Source organism: Ruditapes philippinarum, unplaced genomic scaffold (assembly GCF_026571515.1).
Source record: "Ruditapes philippinarum isolate M1 unplaced genomic scaffold, ASM2657151v2 ctg2878_1_1_1_1, whole genome shotgun sequence".
Taxonomy (NCBI): domain Eukaryota; kingdom Metazoa; phylum Mollusca; class Bivalvia; order Venerida; family Veneridae; genus Ruditapes; species Ruditapes philippinarum.
In genome coordinates, this window is record NW_026856901.1 from 86,607 (window position 1) to 105,214 (window position 18,608).

An 18,608-nucleotide genomic window follows, 5' to 3' on the forward strand; every position below is an offset into this window, starting at 1 on the left:
CACTATGAAATATGAAGACTTTGTGATAATTATCTTTCAAGATAATGAGCTGAAATCATACTACCATTCAAAGACCCTGTGACCTTGACCTTTGACCTGGTGACACCAAAATCAATAGAGGTCATTTACTTGTTATGCCCAATCAATATGAGAAATATGAAAAGTCTGTGATGAATAGTTACCAAGAAAATAAGCAGAAATCATATTACCATTCAAGGCCTCTTTGACCTTGACCTTTGACCTAGTGACACCAAAATCAATAGGGGTCATATACTAGTTATGACCAATCAATACGTGAAATATGTAGACTTTGTAATATATTTTTCAAGATAATCAGCAGAAACCCTTCTGACATTTAAGGCCCTTGTGACCTTGACCTTTACCCCAAAATCAATAGGGGTCATTAACTAGTAATGACCAATCACCATCTAAAATATGACGACTTTGTGATGAATACTTTTCAAGATAATCAACAGAAACCATTCTGACATTTAAGGCCCTTGATACCTTGACTTTTGACCCCAAAATCGATACGGGTCATTAACTAGTTATGAACAATCACCATGTGAAATATGACGACTTTGTGATGAATACTTTCCAAGATAATCAGCGCAAACCATTTTGACATTTAAGGCCCCTCTGACCTTGACCCTGAAAGAGTGTTGCGCATTAATGTCAGGTACCTGCGGGTACGGCCAAGGTGTTACATAGAGGTCATAGTTCAGATAAAAACATGAAGATGTGTATAGGGACCATTTAGTCATAATTTATTAAGGTATTGTAACAATTATTGACATTATCATAACTATGGCTTTGACACATGCAATTTAGGTCTGCATATACAAGGTCAATGTATCAGGTATCCTCAGTTAATAAAGTTCAATAAGTTTCCAATGTTTTATTATCATTGATAGGTTCAAGTTATATTATTTTTATAGTTTTTTTTATACATTTTATGCATATTAATCAAGTATTTATACTTATAAATGCCTACCGACTGCTTAGATAGGATAGTGGTAATAGAAATTAAGTTCACTTACCGAAACACAACGAATTTATTTAGTAACATATATCATACAGTACAGTGTTCCAATGTTCAAGACTGATAACCCCAATGATTATTGTGTCAATTGTAACAAAGTATTTTTAAATAAGAATGGTAAAACGATTCTGTTCGGATTTTCAGCATTCACCAGTATTATCATTTAATCAGATAAGTAAAGTTCAAAAAGGTATCTAAGATCATGAAGTAACATAAATGTGTCAGGCGCGTAAATTGCAATAAAAATGTTCATGGCCTGGTTAATTGATAATAAATTGATAAATTTCTTTATTTCAAAACAAACTGTCCCTTTCATAGTAAAGTTAATATAATTATCTTATGAAACATATTTGAAATAAGCAAATGAGAACAAATATAGCATACATAATAATCAAAAGTGTGTACAACTCTTTTAAATTTTGTGTAATTATTCTGATTTTTTTAATATTTTGATTATTTATCTTCTTTCGAGAATTAAATTCCTTTTAATTTGACGAGTGTATATGTGTATTTGCCTCAAAGCTCATTCATGTGAAACGGTAAAACATTCTCTCCGATGGTTTTCGTCGTGCGTACATTGTAAAGGCTGCGCATTTTAAGTTTAAAATTTGACGTGGTAACATCGTTTATTAAAATCCCGCCCTTCCTTCCCATGTGTTATTTGTTTTTCAATTTTACATAAACGTGTTCTGCTGCCGAGTGTTCATATTTTTCAGCTTGAATCCAGCCGGTTTTTCATTACTTCCCGTTCAAACTTGCCATGCCGCTCCATCGACACGTGTGCTTGAATTTGACGTCAAGTTATTGTTGCATATTCGACACAATCTACAGAAGACATTATATTCTACGCGTTTAGTGTTTGAAATGATTTGATGTGTTAATAACACTCAAAGTAATCATGTGATGTTCTCCGCCTGATTATAACAAACTTTGTTGTAGAAATTGTAGCATTTAATAAACAGCTGTAATTTGGAACATTATACAATACTTAAAAATTAATTTATTGAAATAATTAACAGTATTTACAATTATTATTGGAGCTTAATGATTAAAATGGTACCTTTTTATATATGCTAATGCTTATATGAATTTGCATGGATGCGACCCGACATTTTTGTGGTATGACATTGACAAACGGGTAGAGGTTTACAATTTTTCCAACTGGGTTTTATTTGGTTTTTCCTGGGCGAGTCGGCCACAATTTGCAAGTTTCATGTTATAGGAAATCAAAAATGTTTTTATTTTACTGTTTTCACGTACCTAACTTTATTGATCATATCTGAAAACTGGAATATATCTCATAATGCCAATACGTTTGTATACTAGTAATTGATACATCCAGTCGTGACTTTATATAGTATTACTGTAACTTCTTCAAGTTAAATTATGTTCAAGACTTTCCATTATCATTGCAAATATCTCATTGTTAAGAGATATAATGGGAGCAATTTGCCCCAATTTTTCGTTAGCTTTGTTATTGTTTAACTCTTGTAAAATGCCACGCCGCTCTACATTCTTAATGGTTGACCTCGTAGCGGCAAGCCCGAGCAGCGTTTAGCATTTTCAGAGCTTATTATCATAGTTTACAGCACCTTGTGTTGCTAGGTAGCTGTCCATGCATTTAGCTGGGAGCTGTCTTTCATATTTTTTCTCATTACAATTTGTATTTCATTTCATATTTTTTGACTATGATATAAATTGTTTTCACCAAAATGAACAATAAAGTCACGGCCTTTTTCCAACCAATTTGCGTTCTGTTATATTGTTCAAAATTGACTAGTTATAAAACAGTTACGTTTTCTCCCGGGAAATATAACCATTTGTACAAGAAGTGTTGCGCATTTCCAGACGGTGCTATATCTGCTGTGCAAAGATATGTGAATGATGGTCTTTGGTACTACCGTTTTAAATAGCTTAGATATGCTTCTCTTGGTTTTATATTCATACGTATCTGCTACATATGGTTATGTCCATTTATAAAAAAATGCGTCATCTTAGACCCCATATTTTTCAACAAAAGATATCTCAGATATAACTAAAGTTCCGTCTGCTTTCGAACCTTGTCGAGTAGTAAGAATACCCGTCAATGAATTAAATTATGTCAAGAGGAGATACATTGTAATTTCCCTAGTTATGTTTAAATAATTTAGTGGCAAATTTGAGAAAATATGTCACAAACCAAAATAAGCTTTACATTTGTTTGCGTATCTTTTGGTTCTATTTTAAAGTAGGCAAATGAAGTATGGGTTTTTTGTAAGTAACAAAAGTGAAATTTAGTAAAACTATTCGTGGTGTTAGAAAATCTAGTAGTAAAGTAGTTGTGTACAAAAAACTTTGAAGATATCCGCTGTATATAAACAAATACATGTATGTCCGTAAAATTTTGATTTATGATAAATGTTTCAGTCATTATTATTTATATAATTGTTAATTCGTGTATGTCTGATATAGATATGTATAGGCTATATAAACGAAGTCATTTGGAAAGAATCGGGATTTTGGTACTTTTAAACACTGTAAGCGTTAATGAAAATCATTTTATTGTTGTTTTTAAACATAGATTGGCGAGCTAGTATAAATTATAATGATGATATTTTTAATTTAATTGGTAAAGGACAGTTTTGGAAGACACCTTATTTAGAAAATATTGTATCTAAGAAGACCTTTAAGAAACAATATGCGCTGCCAATCTATCTTAGGCTGAATCATATATGAACGAGCCTTGGACCATTTCAGTATGTGGATTTGAAGTGCAAACTGAAGGATTTCTGATTTCATAAATAAATTTGGATTTATGATAAGTATTTTAAACTTTATACAGGTACACTGTACCTGTTATTTGTGTTTATTTTCTTGTCTTTCTATAATCTTATACTTCTTCTAAAGTGTCTATCTACCAGCCTTTCCATGTGAATACTGGAGTTAATGATTTTTTATTTCCCTGATAATATAAATTAAGAGATTTTATCTTCAAAATTATATAATTCAAGTTAACCACTTGATTATGTACAGCGGCTGTTGCATTTTCTTCGTGCTAATTGACTTTATATATCAAAGTTATTGTTTAACGTTAAATATTGTGACGTCATAACCAACATATTTTTGAAGTTTGAATTAAATCCTTGATATTACAGAGAAAATAAGAACAATTCTAAGTTAAAAGGGAAGATAATTCGCAATAATGATGATAATCTTATGAATCTTTGATATTTTTGTTATTGTACGGAGTTGATATGAAACTTTTTGAATTTTAAAGTAAATCCTTTTAGAAATAAGGAAGTAAGAGAGAAAAACAGAAAAAATAAAACATTCCACGTTCAGACCTGGGATATTTCTAGAAAAATGCATACTAGAGTTATGAATCTTGTCATAAAATAATGCGTGTGGTTATAAGTAACACATTTTCAAAGTTTGAAGTAGATAACTTAAGAAATGAAGAACTTACTTATAATAAAAAAATAATATCTTTACCATAAATTCTAAGTTCAAGGGGCGGGGAGACCCTTGTAATATAAGATGTGGTTGATGATAAGGAAGAAATATTTAACGTTTGAAGTTGATCCCTAAAGAAAAAAAAGGTAATAGTAAAATATAAAAATAAAATAAGAAAATTTCTATGTTCAAGGGGAGATAATTCTTAAAATATTGCTTCTAGGGTTACGAACTTTGTTACATAAGATGTGGCTGTTGATGGGGAACACATTTCTTTTTGAAGTTTGAAGTCGATATCTGAAGAAATGAAAAAGTTATAGTAAAAAAATATTTACTGCACCAAAACTTTAATCTGAAAGCTGGACGCCAACGCCGGGGTGATTAGGACAGCTCTCCATACACTTTGTATTAGTTAAAAAGTGGTATATCGATAAATCCAAGGAAGCAGTTAGTTAATGTTTTAAAATACACATTTAAGATATATATTTATGTTGGAGTAAAGTGATATTTTATGTTGGATATAAAAATGTAAGTTGTGTTTACTTTTCCATTAAAATAATTCACTTTACTAGTTGAACACTGCACAAGGGATAGCATCGTCGAGTTGATCATCGTTTTTGAGGTAAAAGGTTATTTTCTCGGTCGCTGTTGGTCAAAGATATAATGGTGAACTACAAGTGAACCCCTATCAGTAATTCATCTTATTAAGTTCATGTATAATATTTATGCAAATCATATAACGAGAATCACAGCAAAATATCGTTATCATGAACTATCAATAATTTACATAGGGATATGTGTACGTCACTTCCGGTTCGAAGGCGCACCTGCATAACAGGTAGCATTTCTTACATATGTGTGAGACCGGACTTTGTAAGGGTAATACTAAGACAATTGCTGAAAATTTTATGCTTAAATTATGAAAAATAAACTTACTTATGTTCGTTCTATGCGACCAAATATAAAAATAAGTACTAAAATATGATGTCCACTGACCTTTCATCAATTTCGAGTCCGCTGCCTGGAACCAACCAGTACTGGTGTCATATTAGTCCAGTCAATTTGTATAAGAAAGATACTGGATAAGAAATGTGTTTATTGCATGTAATGGCAGCCATGGCAACCATCTTGGCATATATAAATTGGGTCCCACGCCTAAAAGGTTTCTTACGTCTTAACATCTGAGCCAAGTTAAATGCTTTTCCCATTTTCCGAAGTTACAATTAAACTGGAAATAATACCAGTTTTCACTTTACATGAGAGCTTTGCATTAATTATAATTAACGATAATAGTTAACAATTATAATGTTATTTATTGTTTCTGTTTCCATGGTAACAAGTTCATTTAAATGACAAGACAGATCAGTTAATAAATTCTGAGGTTTTTTTATATTATTTTCTCATTTTCAATTTATTTGTATGAATCCTAAATAGGTGATTAAGCTTAATTATCAATAACTGAAGAGTCTTGTTACATAAGGAATTAAAAGTACGAATACGGATTCTTCAGAATGCTCTAATTAAGTCAAATTAATACGATATAAAAGGGCATTAAAACCGTGGTAAAGGACATTATCAAAAATCATTTTACAGATGAAGCAGAAAACAGAAACGTATCATGTCAGATAAACTATGAGATATGCCTTAAAGCAATTCCTGGATAGATTGTAGACAATTTAAGAACTATTTAAGGTGACATTTTTGAATTTCCCAAGGCATACAAACATTCGTGTAAATGCAAGGCAAGCTGGAAGTATCTAAATATCCTTACGCTTAATGAACAATATTTTCCAAGCATTAAATATTATCTAAAGTTCATGTTAAACACATTTTATAATACAATGCAACTTATCTATCCACGGTCCTTTAGACATTGAGATGTCGGATGTATTAAATGTCACATAAATTTTACGTTTGATTATTCATAGTTTTCATGGTTTTAAAGTGGTTCTTTTTTTGTTTCATCAAATAGTAAATCATAGATCGGCGTTATTTAAAAGTGGGGGTTTTGGTGCTTCGCAAGCCCGCAGCATTTTGAAATCATATGGGTGATTCATGGGTATTTATTACATGTATCATAATGATATCAAATATCTCACTATTTGACGAAATCCTATTAAAGGTAAAGCTGACATATTTAGTTTATGCTAAGCATTGTCCTGAGAGGATAGACAACATTAGACAAAAATTTTGTTATCCTAACTCAAAATGCTCCAACAACCACGAGAAACTAAAATATGAATACACCGATATACCACGGAGGGCAACGTTCACGGAATGAAGTCGTTCCAACAGAGTTCAGTTATGTTGCTTATGAATATAACACTAAACAGGAAAAGAAACATACCTTGTTCTAAAACAAAATTGCTAAACTGGAATAAGGATAATAAGCATGTTTGCCACCGTGTACCTATGACTTATAAAATATGGAAAATATATCATTTTACAAGGCTTTGAAAGGATATTTTCTCTTTATCTTCAGAGAGTTGATGGCTTTGGAATGTTATTTAAATAAAAACTCACCAGGACATGCCTTTCAGATAATTGTTTGAAAATATGAGAAAACGTGATCACAAACGGAGGCCAAAGGTCATTCACCACTGCAACCAAATATAATATTTTGTGGCACATAACACCCTTAGGGGCACCGAATTTTAATTTGACATATAGCGTGACGGTGGATAGCGTGACGGTGGCATAAACGCCTCATCTTAATCAATTTTGATACATTAGCTTGTTTACCTCTTATTTACACTATTTTCTTTATAAACTGTGTTAAACAAGATAAAATTGCAGCGCGTGCAGTGCACCTGACTTGAGGGGCAGATAAGATAGTGCAGATTAAGGTCAGTTTGCTTTCCACAAATGTAACCATTGAACTGTACATTTTGATGTAACATCACGTACTAGAATTTTTAATCACCTTTGTTTAATCTGTTTAAGTATTTCCTTGTGATTAATTAATATTATAAACCAAAAAGATTAAACAATGTTTTAGAAAGGATGTCTTAACATCTTTTGACACAGGTATTTTAATAACTCTACAATATTTTATTTCGTCTGACTTCCAAAGTCGTGAAAACTTATGACAAACAGAAATAATAAAATATTTAAAGTATCATAGGTTTAAGGAGACAAGGCACTATTTAAATACTGATAACAACATTTTCGTGCTTTTATGCTTAGTATCCTTATATGTAATGAATTATAAAGCTGATTCTGTAAAAACTAACGTTTTTTTAAAAAAAAATTAACATGTATAGTGGCAATTATGAATTTGTTCCGCCATATTTGATCTTCAAAAATGGGTCCATTGCTCATTTGTCCTTATATAGCCCAAAGTTCATTTATATTAAGTTTGGTGCTTTTCCCATTTTCTGAAGTATTTTTTTAACAAATTGACTGGAGTATATGAAGAAACGTGGTCGTGACCCATTTAGGACTCAAACCCATGATGCATGAGTTGAGTGGCAGACACCTTAATTATGAAGTAACCACTCCCCTTAAGTCACGGCTGTCAATCATATTGATCAAATTAGACAATGTACATAGTTTTTTTGTGTTATTCATATTTAACATGTATTATAATTATAGTTACAATAAACATTATCAAACCAATTAAGCGAACTTTATCCGCTTTATTTTTCACATCGTAGTTCAAGCTATATTGCAAATTGTTTTCAAACAATAAAAAAGTCCCAAAATAAGGTAAGGGAAGTTCTGCTCGATATAGGCTTCACCACCATTGTCAATCATTCAGATAAGTTTACAACCATTCATCAAATATTTATATCAATTTATAGTTAAACCTAGTACATGAAATGGCCAGGCTTGTTAGCTGAATAATTTTTAAACTTATAAAAAAATTATCCTTCTACCTTTTTACTATTACAATGTCCTTTTCAAAAATGTTTTGTCGTTGTCATTAAAATATCCAAATCGTTATTATAATTTGGCGTATTTGCAATTATTTTCATGTAAAGTCATCCGGGATCGTTATGATTCTCTAGTAGATTTTGCCGTTCAGATTCACTGCACAATTTTCAGATTTGGGGAAATCCCGAGATCCGTGATCGTATATAAACATTTCGGATCGGGACGTAAAATCTTGAGGTTTTTAAATTAGAAAACACATGCATTTGATATATTATTACTCCACATGACAAGATAATGTCAACCAAGGCGTTATAACAATTCCCTGTATAAGACAATGTCAGCAAAGACATAACAACACTACCTTTGACAAAACAATATCAACCGAAGTTTTACATCACTATTCTTGACAAGAAAATGTCAAAAAAGACATAACATCATACCCTTAACAAAATAATATTCACTTAGGCGTTGCATCACTACCCTTGACAAGATAACCTAGGCGTTATATCACTACCCTTGACAAGACATAGTCAACCGAGTCAACTCTCTTGTCTCGGTTGAGTGGTGATATTTATAATGACACACTGTTTTGAAAAAGACTTATATTATTATTTTATTCTGTTCCATAAAACTATCTTGGATACGAGTACAGATAACAACAAGGGACAGTGAAAATTTATAGAAAGCAGTCCCCAACCGTATCAAAATGTGAAAACAAAGTGCTCGGAAGCAGATATCACAACAAAACTACAGGAGAATTGCAGACTCGGTTTGATTGAGTCTGTACATGAGAAATAATGAATACGTGCAACAAGTTATTTTTACGCTAACATGATATAATAATATCTAAACAATGCTAAAAATTAAAAAATAAAATAAAATGTATTATTGAAAGTAGAAATTAATTTAAAAAATTACCAGCCACTGGAATCTCCTGTTTCTTTTTCTTATTGAAATGTCTACACAGATGTTGCATGAATCTCCAGTTCATGTCATATACATTGTAATGTCATATGATTTGCTAAATGATAAAGTTTAATTTAAAGATATATGTATGGTTACGATAGTTTAAAGATAACGGAATATACATGTATGTTTTAAATAGGTAAGTGCTGCGTGTACGTTTATTATACCGAACAGTATATGTTAAGGACTGAGTCTGTTATAGCGTGACCTTATTCGACGTGAAAGAACCGAGACATTAAATCACAGACATTATTACAATCCTGTCAGAAGACACTTTCTTCTGGTTCTGTACCAAATAAAAAATAGAGAAAAACCGAATCCCCAACGAAAGCCCATAACGGCAAAAATGAAAATGTTACAGGCTCGGTTTGTTTGAGCCTGTCCATGGACGGTTCTGGAAAGTGCAAGTTACCGTTTATGCCTTCTCGCACCGGCTTAAGCAGTATTCAACATTGAAACAACAACGAAAATGGTGAAATTTTAAATTTAGAAACATGTCCAGTTGTGTTCACACTTACGTAACCACAATATTTTTTCGACCTTCAATACAGATTTGGAAAGAAACTTCCATTCGACACAGAAAATTTCAACACTGATCAAAGTCTATCAAAAAACATGGTCTGCCCTGTCTCAATCTACGGTCGGCCTTGGTACGGTTTGTCCGTCGTATGGCCGGTGAACATTGGGTGTTGCACCGAGGACTATATTTAGTTTCTGTTCATACTAATTAAAAAAAAAACGCAGGTTAATAACCCCTAATATATTCCAGTATCATATTAATAATAAAACCATAAAAACAGTATTAAATTCAAGAAATCATATTTTCGCAAATATTTCCGCACGCAAACAGTCGACTTTTTGACATTCGCAGAATTTTTGTGACGCAAAAATATCCACTTAAACAGTACCTTAATTCTTACAGGCTATGTGATATAAGGCTAACCCTGGAAAACACACAATTAATTAAAGGCTTCATTACATGCCGACAAATAACTATGCAAACATTTCTGCACCTCATACAAAAGAGGTCAAATTTCGTACTGTTACACTGTCAAATATGAAAACAACGCCATATCTATAGACACTTTTTATCATAATATACATTTTTCGCTTGAAGTTGATTTGTTATAAACAATGGTCCTTGGCTCTATTTGGCTCTATTCGAAAAACGGGTCGTATTATGTGAACGCCTTTGGCGGGCATGGTCATATTTTGTCCGGAGCAGATCTCTTACATGCATCAAGGTATTTTAAAGAAACTTCTCAGTAATGGGATTTCAATATAACTTGGTACAAATGCTCACCCCAGTGTGGCGAAATATTGCTCCCTTATTTCAGGTACCTGTGTGTAGATGTGTATAGGGACTATTTAGTCATCATTTATTGAGGAATAGAAACAACTATTGACAATATCATGACTATGGCTTTGACGCTTCATGTACAAGGTCAAGGTCACGAAAGCTTATGAAATATCCAAATTTTGTCTGAAACATATCTCCTACAAGCATGAGTTGCATTGCTCTTCGCATAATTCAGGTGTCTGAGTCAACGTTCAAGGCCACATTTAGACCTCATTGAAAAACGCTTGTTAGGAGCAAAACTTCTACATTCAAAGGGGAATTTTTATACCACTTGGCACAAATGTTCACGAATGTAAGCCGGAATGTTTGGCGCAATATTCAGGGGTCAAGGTCACAAAAAGGTCAAACAATATGAATGTATGAATGTATGAAAGTATAAGGGTCATTTATATAGATCATTGGTTCATTCATTGTGTGAAAGTTTGGAGTCTGAAGCCAAATTAAACAACTTGCACATGGAACAATTTATATTGTACTCAATGATTTCGTTACTGACAATGTAAATTGTTTTTTTTTTACTGAATTTTAGATTTAGAATATAGGATTATTTACATTTATGTACGGTATTGTACGGCACAGTACGACTTTTAGTCTTAAGTATGTAAAGGGTGATTTCCCCTTATTGAATGCACGCTCCTTGTAATACCAAAATCCGGACAAGAAAGAATCTGACATTGTAAACTTTATTTCGAGGTAATCATTAAGTACAATTAGTAATAGAAAGAGCACCGAAACACGAGGCTATCTGATTTGTACGAGGGGGCGTAGCCCCCGAGTATAAATCAGATTGCCGAGTGTTTTGGTGTTCTTTCTCTTTTGTATCATAGTCAAACATGACAGCACGTTCCCTGTTGTCATAATATGAAACCCCAGAAAAAAATAACCAATGAACGAGCATTTGAATATGATATTTCTGCCCCTTTCCCTTTCTCTGCCGTCACAATATGTAAACCCCAGCAAAAATGAACCAATCAACGGGCATTATCTGGAGTGCGGGTAACTGATACCCGCACTCCAGTTACCGCACTGTGCATGTATATGTATACGATTTAACTCTGACACTTTTTCAACAGAAAGGTCCCCAAACTATGATACAATATCAGTATATACCGATTGAAACTTCCAATTATTTGTATATTATAATTACTCTACATTCAGTCTTAAGTTTTGTTCTTCTCTGTATTTTCAGATCGTGTTCATTGTTTCCAAATAAAGATAAACAAATAGACCACGTTCTTATTTATGAACACGAATGTCTCCGATGTGAAAGCAGCTTAACTACAATCAAGAATGCCAGTGGTAAAATGTCCTATTCCTGGATGTGAGTTCGAAACAGGTGACCTTGAGGCGCCTATAGTCGCAGCACTGCTCACGACACATTCATTGACTCATACAACACCATCTGCTACTGCGAAAGTCGAGAAAGTCAGGAGACCATCAATCAGTGCTGCAGGCACAAGTGAAGAATGGTCTTACTTTGAGACAAGGTGGGCAGATTATGTTGCAGCAACAAAAATTGTCGGTCGCGATAAAGTGATTCAGTTACTCGAATGTTGCGATGAACCACTCCGCAAAGACTTAACTAGGTCAACAGGTGGTAGCCTCACTGAGAAAACTGAAGCTGAAGTGCTAACAGCCGTACGAAAACTGGCCGTAAGAGAGGAAAACACAATGGTGGCCAGAGTGACATTAAAGAAAATGTGTCAGGATCGTGATGATACTGTTCGCAGCTTTGGGGCACGCCTCCGTGGACAGGCTTGTGTTTGCAAATTTATAATGAAATGCCCCTCATGCAACAATGATGTCAACTACACTGACGCTATACTTCGTGATTCATTAACTAGAGGAATAGTAGATCCGGATATACAGCTTGACCTTCTAGGTAACAAGAACCAGGACATGAGCCTAGAGGAGGTGTTTCAGTTCATAGAGGCAAAAGAGGCAGAAAAAAGGCTCTGCTTCTAGACTTCTTGATACTTACGCAGTTGAAGCTACTAGCAGTTCTTACAAGAAGGACAAAAACAGGCAGAGGGACAAGTCAGACACTTGTACATATTGTGGAAATAAGGGCCATGGCAAGAGTGCCCCAGCTCGTGTTCGTCGTGATGGATGCCCGGCATATGGTCACGTGTGTGGATTGTGTAACAAAAGTCATCATATGGAAAACGTTTGTCGCAGCAAGAAACAAAAATCTGAAAGTGCAGCTGTATTTGATACTCTATGTACAATATCTGACATTGATATATTTGATAATTCTAATAATAATAGTTCATTATGCATTGATCACCATGTGTACGATAAACTTTCAGATACTTGGGTTAAGCGTAGATCCAAAGGCCAACCATTTGTAAATGTTTTAGCTAAGGTCTTACCTGATGACTATACTGCTCTCGGTTTTAAGCTTAATTCAATACACAATTATTCTACGGTTCTACCTGCCATGGCTGCCACAGGGTGTCAAAGTTGTCTCACAGGGCTTAAAGTTTTACATCGCTTAGGTCTTCGGGGGTTCGATCTCATCCCTGTTACCATGCAAATGCACACAGCCACCAATCTTGGCATCAAGATTCTTGGCGCAACAGTCTTACGCCTAAGTGCCATTGACCATATAGGGGTAGGGACGGTAGAAACTAGACAGATGACTTATGTCACGGATGCTTCAGACAAATTGTTCTTAAGTAGAGAAGCATGCTCTGAACTGGGCATCATCCCCGTAAACTTCCCTACGATAGGGTTCGAACCAGCCTATACACCCACCAAAATTTCGAAAGTAGAAGAGCACTCAAACACATGTGGCTGTCCTAGGCGCCAAAGACCCCCTCCAACTCCCCTTAAAATGCCATACCCGGGAACATTAGAAAATCTTCCCCGTTTAAGGGATTTCTTACTAGACTATTACAAGTCCAGTTCTTTTAATATCTGTGAGCATCAGCCCCTACCATTAATGGATGTTCCTCCCATGCAATTGATGGTTGATCCCAGCGCTGAACCAGTGGCCTATCATACCCCGATACCTGTACCTATTCATTGGCGAGATAAAGCAAAAGCTGGTTTAGATCAAGATGTACGCCTTGGGGTCATTGAACCAGTCCCGGTAGGCGAACCAGTCACATGGTGCCATAGAATGGTGGTCTATGCCAAGAAAAATGGTGAACCAAGACGTACAGTCAACTTTCAGAAAAACTTAACGCTCATGCTACTCGCGAGACCCACCACACACCTTCCCCTTTCCATCAGGCCCGTTCCATACCTCAGGGTAAATTAAAAACAGTCTTTGATGCCTGGAATGGTTACCATAGTGTACCGATTAGACAGGAAGATAGACATTTAACAACATTTATCACTCCTTGGGGACGGTACCGCTACAAAACAGCCCCACAAGGCTATATAGCCTCTGGTGACGGATACACTAGGCGGTATGATGAGCTTGTTTCTAGCATTCCAAAACAAGACAAAGTGTGTAGACGATGTCTTACTATGGTCTGATACTATCGAGTCTAGCTTTTTCCAAGCAGTTGAGTGGCTAGATTTATGTGGCAATAATGGCATTACTTTAAATCCGAAAAAAATTGTATTTGCTGAAAGCACAGTTGAATTTGCAGGTTTTGAGATAACTCCAGATAACGTCCGCCCTTGTCAGAAATATCTTAAGGCAATACTTGATTTTCCCATCCCAAAGAATATCACTGATATTCGCTCATGGTTTGGTCTGGTGAACCAGGTTGCTTATGCCTTCAGCATGACTGAGAAAATGCTTCCCTTCCGCTGCTTGTTAAAACCAAACTCGCCCTTTATATGGACAAATGAACTTAACACTTTATTTCAGGAGTCGAAACGCGTCATTGCAAATGAAATAGTGGAAGGCGTTCGAATTTTTGACACAATGAGACCCACTTGTTTAGCCACCGATTGGTCCAAAGATGGTATTGGTTTTTGGCTGTTACAGAAACATTGTTCTTGCTCAAAAATTGAACCATTTTGTTGTAGAGATGGCTGGAGGGTTACACTTGTTGGTAGTCGTTTCACCCATGCTGCCGAATCACGGTATGACCCAATTGAAGGCGAGGCGTTGGCTGTAGCAGATGCTTTAGACAAAGCCCGATACTTTGTCCTGGGTTGTAAAGACTTGATCATTGCAGTTGATCATAAACCACTCCTGAAGGGTTTTGGAGACAGGTCATTTGAGAAAATCTCAAACTCGCGACTAAGGAATCTCAAAGAAAAAACACTGAGATATAGATTTCGCATGGTTCACGTTCCTGGTGTTAGGCATCAAGCCACAGACAGTTTATCTCGTCACCCCACAGGTGATCCAGACAAGTTATTACTGACTGATGACATATCTTACATATATTCATCCTTGACTGAAATCACTCATTGCCCATCACTTTTGAATGGACTTCGCTGCCCATCTCAAGAGACAGTGATTGAAAAGCCCGCCCTTACCTCAGCATTGACACCATTACACTCTTTAAAACTCAGATCTGTAACCTGGGACAGGGTTCGAACAGCTACATCCAGTGACGAAAACATCCAATCCCTAGTCAGTCTAATTGAGTCCGGCTTGCCAGAAAACCGAAATGCTTTCCCAGAACCATTACAGGAATATTTTCAATTCCGCGACAGTCTCTGCACTGATGACGGGGTTATTTTGTACAAAGACCGTGTGGTAATCCCACCATCACTTAGACAGGAAGTCCTTGATTCACTCCATTCTGCTCATCAAGGGGTCACTGCCATGACTTCTAGAGCGGAATCTTCTATTTTCTGGCCAGGAATTACACCCGCCATTTGTGCCTTGCGTGCTTCATGTCAGCACTGCAACCGTATTGCCCTGTCCAACCCCAGTGCTCCGCCAACCCCACTTACGAATCCAGAATACCCATTCCAGTGTATATGTGCTGATTTCTTCCACTATAAGGGCTGCTATTATTTAGTAGTGGTAGATCGCTACTCAAAAAATAGATGAATACAGAATCCCTAAAGAAAGCCCAACACGGCAAAATTGAAAATGTTGCAGGCTCGGTTTGATTGAGCCTGTTCATGGACGGTACTGGAAAGTGCAAGTTACCGTCCACGCCCCCTAGCAACGGCTTAAGCAGAATTCAACATTTAAACGTGAAATAGTAAACTGGCCAATTGTTGAAAGGGCCCATGGTGATGCAAAAGGTTTAATAGATTGTCTACGCAGCACCTTTGTGACCTTTGGGATCCCTGACCAGTTATCCTCAGATGGCGGCCCTGAGTTCACTTCTGTTGCTACACGCACATTCCTAAAGGAATGGGGAGTTCACCACCGCCTATCCTCCGTTGCATTCCCTCACAGCAACTGCCGTGCAGAGGTAGGAGTAAAGACTGTTAAACGCATACTCATGGATAATACAAATCCAGATGGCAGTCTGGAAACAGATTTGTTCCAGCGCGCCATACTACAATACAGGAACACACCAGACAGAGACACTAAACTGTCGCCAGCCATGTGTGTTTTCGGTCGTCCAATACGTGACTTCATTCCTATACCACCTGGCAGATACCGGCCACATAATACATGGCATGAGACCCTATTTGCCAGAGAAGAGGCTCTACGTAAGCGCCACATGGTGTCCGCTGAAAGATTATCAGAGCACACCAAACGGCTTCCGCCTCTTTCTGTTGGGGACTATGTCCGTATTCAGAATCAAATAGGGCCACACCCACTAAAATGGGATAAAACAGGGGTTATAGTAGAAGTACGACAATTTGACCAATATGTCGTCAAGATGGACGGCTCTGGCAGGGTCACATTCCGTAACAGGAAATTTCTCAGAAAGTATGTTCCAGTGTATCCCAACCCTCCCCGCATGACTATTGACAAAGACATTGTCATAACGACAGCAAAGCCAACAGAAGCATCACATGCTACCCCTCAATCCAATTGTGCTCCTACAATTGAACCTGCTGCAGAAATTCCAATACAACACGGGTCTACTAACCCTACAACGGCCATCACTAATGCACAGGTTCCCAACAATGCTAGGGTCCCAAGTAGTCCGACAGTCCCACCAGCCATCCCTCCATACCCCAACCCAACAAGATAATAACACTGCATCAACACCTCTCCGTCGCTCTTGCCGTGACATTAGGAAGCCAAAGTGGCACGGTGACTATGCAATGTAAATCTTTAACATATGTGATTTTATATGTACCAATTTTTAAAAAAAAATATTTTTTTGTTGTTGTTCATCAAACTTGATTTCTACTCTAGTCAATTTTACAAAAATATACGAGTAATTCAGATTGTTAATTCAAGTCTTTGTGAAATGTGTTACCAAAGACTTGGGGGAGATATAGGATTATTTACATTTATGTACGGTATTGTACGACACAGTACGACTTTTAGTCTTAAGTATGTACAGGGTGATTTCCCCTTATTGAATGCACGCTCCTTGTAATACCAAAATCCGGACAAGAAAGAAACTGACATTGTTAACTTTATTTCGAGGTAATCATTAAGTACAATTATATCAGTATATACCGATTGAAACTTCCAATTATTTGTATATTATAATTACTCTACATTCAGTCTTAAGTTTTGTTCTTTTCTGTATTTTCAGATCGTGTTCAATGTTTCCAAATAAAGATAAACAAATAGACCACGTTCTTATTTATAGAAAGAATCAAAGTTTAATCAAAAGGAAATTTAAAAAAGAAGTTTATCAATTAGAACGTTTGATTTGTATGATAAATTCACGAATTTGCAAGGTACAAAGCGAAATACTGATAAATACTGATGAACGCTCAAAATCCGAACAAAATCGTTTTATCTTTCTTATTTGAAAATACTTTTGACACAACAATCAATGGGGTTATCAGTCTTTAAAATTAGAACGCTGTAATATATATGTGATACTAAATTAAACCGTCATGTTTCGGTAAGTGAACTAAATTTCTGTTACCACTATCTAAGCAGTCGGTAGGCAATTATAATTATAAATACTTGATTAATATGTATAAAATATAAAAAATATAAACATTTAATCATTCAAACATAGCAATGAACATAATACATTTGACTCTTATTGAACTTTTTTAACGGAGAGTACCTGATAAGTTCGGATATTTTTGGCGTTTTTTTATATTTACATGAGTAATCTAACAGGATTGTGCACGTTATTGGTGGTCTCGTTATTTTGGCCTAAGCAGTAAAATATGAAAAACAAAATACATCAAGAAGGAAGGGCGGCGGTGTTTAATGGACGCAAGCCTTACACAACCAAGCAACCCAGGAACTGCGGCAAGGAGTCCAGCAGGACCCCCAAAAATAAGCTCAAGTCAGTTCTTATGCAAATCAAATTGATAGATAATGTAATGAAATCTGAACACAGGGTAAAATGTTTTGTTGGAGGAATCATTGTTAAGCAGGACTTGAATATCTGAGCAATTTAAGTAGAAAATAAAAATACCATGTACACTTAAATTTTAGAACTATCCTTTACATTTTGAATTTTTAATGGAAAGAACTATCTTTCACGTTCTTTTAGAAATTTTACCCTTAAAACATTATTTTAGAATGGCAAGTCCTATCCTTTACATTTTATTTTAAAATGGACAATGATATTTCCAGATTTCAGTTATTATGTATGTGTTTTTAAAATTATCAATAAAAATTAATCTTTTATTACCGGTAAATTTTTACAGGACGCCAAACTGAAATAACTGTAAACATGACAAACAGTCGCGATCATCGCAATACACGGTGGCCGGTTATACAGTGAAAAAACTGAGGATAATTCAGTTTAGAATTAACAGGCGTTTTCTCCAAAGGTATAAATAGCGTGAGCAAGAAACAATTAAAATTGATGCATTACAGAAAAGTATTTAATGTGTAACTATTTCTGCAGAAACCAACATATTATCAAATAATTATAAAAAATAATCATTAATTATTTTTAA

The 18,608-nt window shown here is 35.4% G+C and overlaps 1 protein-coding gene across 1 annotated transcript in view; it reads right to left on the reverse strand.

Moving 5' to 3' along the window:
- Positions 1–9,358, reverse strand: part of LOC132748072 (uncharacterized) — a 49,393-nt gene extending 40,035 nt beyond the window's left edge. Inside the window, exon 1 of the mRNA XM_060737617.1 lies at positions 9,269–9,358. The gene's annotated coding sequence lies outside the window, so the exon portion shown is untranslated. The remainder of the gene's footprint in view (positions 1–9,268) is intronic.
- Positions 9,359–18,608: the final 9,250 nt, after the last annotated feature.